Consider the following 8,870-nt stretch of genomic DNA (forward strand, 5'->3'; position numbering starts at 1 on the left):
AGAGAGGGAGCTACGTGGCCATTAAAAAAAAGGTGGAGGAGAGAGTTCTCCAAGCCACGGGCCAGTGAACTGGACATTGGGCGTGGGAAATACTCAGGACAGATTACTCACAAAAAATATTTGTGACCCCTCAGAAGAGGAAGCACCGATGACAAAGACCAAGTCATGCATGCTAGGTTAACCATATTTCTGTTGTGAAATGTGAAGACTGCTAAGTCAGGAAATATGCTAGAAATAGTGCGTTTGGACCTGGAAGGTGTATTTACCAAGATTCTTTCAATTGTAAGTCATAGAATTTAAACTTTTTTTCCAGAAAAAGGGAATATGTTGGCTCATATAACACACCTAAATTCTGGGGTTGGCTCAGCAGGATCCAGGGGGGCCAGTGATGTCATCAGAGCTCAGTCTCTCTCCCCTACTTGCTTCCCTGTGAGCTGGCTTCATTCTAGGATCAGGTGCTTTTTTTACAAGGTGGTCTTCAGGAACAACCGGCAAATAGTTCTTTCAACTTAGCAACCCCAGGGGGAAAGGACTCTGCCCTTCAGTATTTCCAGAAGAAGTCCTAGGATTTGATCTAAATGGACCAACATTGGTCACATGCTCACCCCTTGAATCAATCTCTGAAGCCAGGTTGTGGGGATAAGTGGATTGGCCATACCTGGAGAGGAGTGAGGCTGGCTCCTTGGGTGAAGAGCACGGGGAGTGTGGGTCCCCACAGGAAACTGAGGAAGACAGACTCTGAGCAGGTGGGGGAATGCAACCAGATATCCAGGACAAAGCATTTGCTGAGCTCTCTCGTGATATTGTATAAAGGACATGAAGAAAGGGTGGGAGAAATAGTAAATTTATTGGATGGCTGAGTCAATACTCAAAAATACTTTGACTAGAGGGTGGCTCTGAAAAAGTAATAGGAGCACAACCAGGCGATGTGCCTTAGCATCACTTCTGCTTCTAGTGGCCCACCATGCCTATTTCCTCCCCCTTTGGAACATATTGCCACAAATGTTGTGGCTTATAACAACACAGATTTATTATCTTACAGTACTGGAGGTCAAGTTCTAAAATCAAGGTATTGGCAGGGCTGCCTTCCTTCTGAAGGCCCTGGGGGAGGATGGCCTCCTTGTTGATCCTGCTTCTGGGGACCTCCAGCATCCCTTGGCTGGGGGCGCCTTCCTCCATCTTCAAAGGCTGGAGTAGTTCCCAACTTTTCTGTGTCCTTCCAGGCACTGATGCGTATTTAGAGCACAAGCTGGTTGTTTTGTCTGTCAGGGTGGGTTTTCTACCTGCCCCGGATAGTCAGGGAGCACAGTGTGGGCAGCAGTGCTGAGCAGTGCTGAGCAGCAGGGATGTGTCCTCCTCAGGGCATTGGACCAGGAGGCACCGTATCAGTTGTCTCATTATTGCTGATGCTGTTGACCACTGGTTGAGATGGTAACAGATTTCTTTACTGTAAAGGGTTTTTTCCCCCTCTTTGTCAATAATTAGTAACCTGTGGGAAAGATACTTTTAGACAAAATGCTGAGTGCTCTAACCCGATGGCTCTGTCAACATTACTTGACATTTCCTTGCATCTGTCCTTGTCCTTCCCCAGCTCTGCTCTCCACAAAGCAGCTAAAGTCACCTTTAGAAACCACAAAGGTGACTGAATCCTCCAGCGGCTTCCTACTGCCCCTGACACAGCCAGAATCCTTCTGGTTGTTCGGGTGGAGCTTGACCTGGCCCTTCCAAGCTCTCCAGACTGGTCTCCTCACTCTCCCTCACCCTCTGCACACTGGCCCCTTATAGTACTTCCAGCAATCCGTGCTGCTTTCTACTGTAAGTCCTCCCCATCTACCCTTTTGCCTGGAACCCTCTACCTCCATCCCCTGCATCCCCTTGCTTATCAAATACCCACGTGTCCTTCACCTATCACACCCAAAACGAAGCCATGTGACCTCCAGGCCAGACCAGGCCAGGCCAGGCCAGATTCCAGGTATACCCTTTCACCACACAATATCCTTTTCCTTTATAGGAACGCCTGTTTGTAATTGTGCACTTATTAACTTGTTCACTTAGTTTGTGTGCTCTGTAACAGGCAGGGACATTGTCTGGTTTTGCTTACTCATGTGTCTGCAGCACCTAGCAAGGTGCTAAATACAGAGTAGATCATTAAATGCTTGTCAAATAAACCAGTGAGTTTAAGACAAGGGGGGCGGGGGACAAGAAGATGAGCACAAATGGGCAGGCGCTTGCTTCCAGGACTTCCAGGAGACTTGGTGATGGGGCCTTTGGCAGCTGGAACAAGCAAGCCATCAGGGCTTGGTATAGAGCTGCACTGGTACACAGCCTGGCCTCTGACTCCTTGAAGAAGGAGTTTGTAATGGTCTGAAGAACAGGATCTTCACAGACGGACAGAAGGGAGGCAGCACAGGCTAGCTGTGCTTTCTGCTTCCGTTGGGCAATCACTTCATTCTAAGCCTCAGTTTCATTAGCTGTGCAAAGGGATCACACCAGCTTCCTAGGGCTGTGAGGATGAAGGGAGTATATGTGTATTACAGCAGCAAAGACAGATCTGTCCTGAATCCTGGCTCTCCCCTCCTAGCTGTGTGACCTTGAGCACACTGCTTAACCTGAGCCTGTTTCTTCATCTATGAAAGGAGCCACCCATAGTGTGTTCACTCACTCATTACATGCATATTAATTGGTTGATCGAGCTGGGGCTGTGCTAGTGGACAAAAGCAACAAAACTACCTGCCTTTCATGAGGCTTGTGCTATAGCCAGAGATAAACACTGGAGTAAGTGACTAAGTAAAAGATACATGATAAATAAAACTGAGGTGTGACAAGGAGCAAAGCAGGGAGGGGGGAACTGAACTACCGTGGGAATGGGAGGGAGGAGGAAATTTTAGAAAGCACTCCAGGGAGGAAGACACCACAGTACAGTTTCTGAACTGAAGGGCATGAGAGTTATTGAGGTGACACAGAAGGCCAAGCCCAGAGCATGGGACTCGGTAGGTTCTCCATACACGTCCACTAGCCACACACCTTCCCCACCAAGCATGGGCATGATGCCCCTGCAGGCTCTACCCACAACTGGAGGTGAGGTGTCCCTGTGAAAAGGAATTCAGGACACATCATAGTACATTGGATTCTTTAGGCTCTCTGGGCCTGGTCCAATGCCATGGTTTGTGGACTGTCAGCCTTCTGGCTTCCCTATTTTGGCCGTTGCATTCAACACCACAAAGGCCGTGGTAAAAAATAAGGAACAACCCAAACCCCCTTCCAGAAGAAACCTCTGATTTTCCACTGTACAACTTCTAGAAGCATCCCTCTCTTTCTCTCCCGCTGTTTACTTGAAATGGAGTGCACAAATCCCAAGTGTACATAGCTGGATGAACTGACACCAAGTGGGCACCCATACAACTAGCACCCAGATCAAACCATGGAGTATGATTAATTCAATGGTGACCACTGTTGGGCCATCTTTCTATAACAAAGATGAGTTTTGCCTGATTTTGAACCTTTTAGTAATGGAATCATATAGTATGCATGGTCTTATGTCTTAGCGTCTTTAACCCAACATGTACTTGAGAGGTTGATTTCTATTGTTGTAAAGCAGTTCATGGTGTGAGTATACACTGTTTATTCATTCTGCCAGTCATGGGCATTTAGGTTATTTCCAGTTTGGGGTAATTGTGGACAGTGCTGTGTGAACGTTCTAGCACATGTCTTTTGGTGAGCATAAGTTTGTACATGTTCAGTGTCAGCAGATAGTAATAGTTGTCCATGGGGGTTTAATAATGACCTTCCCACGAGCAGTGCATGGAAGTTCTAGTTACTCCAGATGCTTGTCAATGCTTCGTGCTTTTTCGTTTTATTCTGGTGAGTGTGTAAATATTTCACTGTGGTTTAAGTTTGCATTTCCCTGATGAAAAGAAGAGCTTTTCATGTTTTGGGTAGTCTATTCTATGACATTTGAATGTTTTGCCAATTGTTGTATTGTCTCATTTCATTATGTTTCCATGTATTCAAAAATAAATACGTGGTTAAAAAATTAACAAATGACAGACCCATTTCTTGTATTATCTGTCCAGGGATATTCTCTGTACATATAAACATACGTATCTCCCCACTCTGCTTGCTTTCTTTTTTAAATTTTTTAAAAAGACTTTATTTATTTATTCATGACAGAGAGAGAGAGAAAGAGAGAGGCAGAGGGAGAAGCAGGCTCCATGCCGGCAGCCTGACGTGGGACTCAATCCTGGGTCTCCAGGATCACACCCAGGGCTGAAGGCGGCACTAAACCACTGGGCCACCGGGGCTGCCCCCCCCACTCTGCTTTCTTACACAAGAACACACACAGTGTGACATAATAAACTTGATATACCTTGAAGACCATACATTTGAATTCATGAAAATCTGTCTCAATTTCTTTTTACAATTGTACAGCACAGTATTCCTATTTGTGTGTACGACATATTTTCCCTAAAATATTCACAGCATGCAGGGTGCTGCCAGCTTTTTGCTTCTACAGCATGCTACCGTATGTACTCAAGTGCAAACAGCTTTGTACATGTGGTTAAGTCTATCTGTAGGATAAAGTCCTAAGGGGAATTGCTGGGTCAGAGGGCATGTACATTTAAATTTTTGTGGTTCATATTGCTATCTTGAGCTACAAAAAGATGAACAAATTTACAATTGCATCAGCTGAGTCTGTTTGCCAACATCAAGTATTACCAAACTTTCATCTTTGCCAATCTACTAAGTGAAAAATGGCATCTCCTTGTACTTCAAATTTGCATTCACTCCTTTTACTTTGAATGAGCCTGAGCATCTTTTCATATGTTTGAATGCAGCCTCTGCTTTAAAAGGGCTGCTTCCTGGGACAAGTGATGAGCTGGAAACCAGCTCCTGAAGGATAAACAGAACTAGCTTGGGACATGGGATGTTTCCCATCCCTGCCAAAGGGATGGGAAATACTAGGTTTTCTTATCCCAGAGCTTCAGTGAAATCAGGGAGAGGTAAAACAATAACAACAACAACAAAAAAATAAACCCAAACCTCTGAGTTGAACTAGTCTTAAAACAGGAAGAAACCGTAGAAATCAAGTCTAATCTCATATTTTAGAGATAAAACAAAAGCTGAGGCTTGACGAGGGGAAATGACTTGCATAAGAGATTTTTAAAAACATACCAATTTTGTTGAGAAAGAGATGAAAACCCTTAAAAAACAGAATTGTTTTGGTCAATGCCTGCCGTCCCTGTTAAATATTTTAATGAATGATTTTACCATGCCATTTCCTACAGCAAGGGGTGCACTTTCAAAGTCATGATAAACAAGCCTAAACCAGGATCAAAAAGCATAGGCAAGACAAGTGTGGGGGTGATGAGAATCGTGGGGGTGAGGATCCCTCCACTCTTCCTTTCTTGTGAAGGACTTTGAAATGGGCCAAAAAGATTATTAGGTGTCTTCAGTGAACAACCAAACATCTGGCACACCCTTCCGGATTATCTGGTTCCACGGGGTCTTCTCCTTTCTTTAAGCTATTTATTACTTTATAAATAGCAGAGACCTGATAGCAATGCTAGTGATTCTTGTCCATAGATATTAGACATAAAGTCAATTTTGTCTGATCAAAGTTCATTTGATGTGCCTCCCTCACTGTAGAAACCAGTTCTGCATCTATTAAGTAAGTTCAGCTATTAAGCACATTCATTCCTACTGCCTAGATACATGTCTGCCTTTTGGATTTATCTCTGAACCAACTGTATCATTTTATATGCCTCATTAATTAATAAGTAAATTAAATCTTTGACAGTTGAATTTTTTTGTCTGAGATACACCCCCCCCTTAAAAAAAAGACCCATTGTGGGGCCTGTGGGTGGCTTGGTCAAACATCTCACTCTTTTTTTAATTTTTTAAACATTTTATTTATTTATTCATGAGAGACACAGAGAGAAGGCAGAGACATAGGGAGAGGAATAAGCAGGCTCCTTGCGGGGAGCCTGATGTTGGACTCAATCCCCGGGGAACTCTGGGATCACACCCTGAGCCAAAGGCAGACGCTCAACGGCTGAATCACCCAGGAGTCCCAGCATCCCACCCTTGATTTCATAATCTCAGAGCCACGAGATCCTAAGATTCTCTTTCTCAAAAAATAAAACCAGAAAGACCTATTCTTTTTAACACTACTCATAAGAAGGATATCCCAAATACAGGGCAACTTGCGGTCTTGGTGTTATTCAAAGATAACCATCCTTTCAGCCAAAACATAAAGAACTGATCACTGATTAAAGGCCTCACTCACTTTCTTCCCTCAGGGAAACAAATCCTGACTCAAAGATAGCAGGATACAGGAGGCTCAGAGAGAGCTGACTAAATGCACAGCACCACTTTGAATCAAGAAGTACAAGATACAATAACAGAAGTTTAGGGGGCCCTGCCTGGCTCAGTTGGTTAAGTGGCTGCCTTCAGCTCTGGTCATGATCCTGGGGTCCTGGGATGGAGTCCTGCATCAGGCTCCCTGCTCGGCTGGGAGCCTGCTTCTCCCTCTCCCTCTCCCTCTGCCATTCCCCCTGCTTGTGCTCTCTTTCTCTGTTAAATAAATCAATAAAATCTTAAAAAAAAAAAAAAAACTAAGTTTCTAAATGCACTCCTTACATCCAGAAGTTGAGCCTGTAATCAGGGTTCCTGGAAGCAAGAACGGTTGATGGTGAGAAGGCGGCTTGCACCCCTCAGGTGCAGAGGTTGAGCTGGAATTGGGGTTCCTGGAAGCAAGGACGGTAGACAGTGGGAAGGGGACTTGCACCCCTCAGGTGCAGAAGTTGAGCTGGAATTGGGGTTCCTGGAAGCGAGAAGGTAGACGGTGAGAAGGCAAGGATGGTAGACGGTGAGAAGGCAGCTTGCACCCCTTAGGTCCAGAAGCTGAGCTGGGATCGGGGTTCCTGGAAGCAAGACAGTAGACGGGGAGAAGGCGGCTTGTCCCCCTCAGGGCCAGAAGCTGAGCTGGAATCGGGGTTCCTGGAAGTAAGGACGCTAGATGGGGAGAAGAAGGCAGCTTGCACCCTCAGGTGCAGAAGCTGAGCTGGGATCGGGGTTCCTGGAAGTAAGAATGGTAGACGGGGAGAAGGTGGCTTGCACCCCTCGGGTGCAGAAGCTGAGCTGGGATCGGGGTTCCTGGAAGCAAGGACGGTAGATGGTGAGAAGGCAAGAATGGTGGACGCTGAGAAGGCGGCCTGCACCCTCAGGTGCAGAAGCTGAGCTGGGATCGGGGTTCCTAGAAGCAAGGATGCTAGATGGGGAGAAGGCAGCCTGCCCCCCGCAGGGCCAAAAGCTGAGCTGGAATCGGGGTTCCTGGAAGCAAGGACGCTAGATGGGGAGAAGTCGGCTTGCACCCCTCAGGTCCAGAAGTTGAGCTGGGATCGGGGTTCCTGGAAGCAAGGATGGTAGACGGGAGAAGGCGGCTTGCACCCCTTAGGTCCAGAAGCTGAGCTGGGATCGGGGTACCTGGAAGCAAGGACGGTAGATTGTGAGAAGGCAAGAATGGTAGACGCTGAGAAGGCGGCTTGCACCCCTCGGGTGCAGAAGCTGAGCTGGGATCGGGGTTCCTGGAAGCAAGGACGGTAGACAGTGGGAAGGGGACTTGCACCCCTCAGGTGCAGAAGTTGAGCTGGAATTGGGGTTCCTGGAAGCAAGAAGGTAGATGGTGAGAAGGCAAGGATGGTAGATGCTGAGAAGGCGGCTTGCACCCCTTAGGTCCAGAAGCTGAGCTGGGATCGGGGTTCCTGGAAGCAAGAACGGTAGACGGGGAGAAGGTGGCCTGCACCCTCAGGTGCAGAAGCTGAGCTGGGATCGGGGTTCCTGGAAGCAAGGATGCTAGATGGGGAGAAGGCAGCCTGCCCCCCTCAGGGACAAAAGCTGAGCTGGAATCGGGGTTCCTGGAAGCAAGGACGCTAGATGGGGAGAAGTCGGCCTGCACCCCTCAGGTCCAGAAGTTGAGCTGGGATCGGGGTTCCTGGAAGCAAGGACGGTAGATGGGGAGAAGGTGGCTTGCACCCCTCAGGTCCAGAAGTTGAGCTGGGATCGGGGTTCCCGGAAGCAAGGATGGTAGACGGGAGAAGGCTGCTTGCACCCCTCGGGTGCAGAAGCTGAGCTGGGGTCGGGGTTCCTGGAAGCAAGGACGGTAGACGGGAGAAGGCGGCCTGCAGGCGCTGAGTCTGGGGGACCCCTTGGCTGTGATTACTGCTTTGGTTACTCTGACAATCAGCCAGTACTTACCAGCTGAACAACAAACACTAGGCACCTACCTCCCAGCCCTGCGAAAACTGCCCCGGATAGGAAAGCCAAAGAAATAAACAGCACGAGTCTAACCTTCGAAGCCCCGAGGATGTAGCACCGGGAAGGAATCGCGGTCCGCCCCGGGCGGGGAGCCGAGTCGCGGCGCACCCCAGGAGTCCTCGGCCCCGCGCGCTTCCCCTTTCCCCCACGTGCCTTCTGGCTCAATGGTTTGCACTCCCGCTCCCCCGGTTCCCCATTTCCGAGCTCTGGCTCCGCACATGGCCCGAGCCACACCCCGAGCTGGCGGCGGGCTCCGGGGCAGGTGCGCTCGCGGCGGCGGCGGGCGGCGGGCGGCGGGCGGCGGGCGGCGGGCGGCGCGGCTTGGCCCACGCGGCACCCCGTAGCCCCCGTCCTTTCTCCTCCGGACTCCAGGGCGGACGGACCCCTTTATTTTGGCGGCAGGAGCTTTAGACTAAGCGCTGCCTCTGACCAGGAAGTAGCAGCCTGTGAGACTCGGCTCCGCAAGGCCCCTGGCTGCGCAGGCCTGTCCCGGCTCCGCGGGTGCTCCCTCCGCGGCCGGCGGCGGCGCGGCCGGAACTGCGCAAGCGCGGCGC

General features: G+C 48.9%; 1 long non-coding RNA gene across 1 annotated transcript; it reads right to left on the bottom strand.

The window, feature by feature from the left end:
* Positions 1-828: 828 nt before the first annotated feature.
* Positions 829-8,841, bottom strand: LOC125755159 (uncharacterized). Its single transcript, XR_007410934.1, has 2 exons — positions 8,350-8,841; positions 829-1,489 (listed from the first exon to the last, which is right to left on the bottom strand). It is a non-coding gene; the product is annotated as an uncharacterized LOC125755159 (long non-coding RNA).
* Between the last annotated feature and the right edge of the window lie 29 nt (positions 8,842-8,870).

Source organism: Canis lupus, chromosome 5 (assembly GCF_003254725.2).
Source record: "Canis lupus dingo isolate Sandy chromosome 5, ASM325472v2, whole genome shotgun sequence".
Classification (NCBI taxonomy): Eukaryota; Metazoa; Chordata; class Mammalia; order Carnivora; family Canidae; genus Canis; species Canis lupus.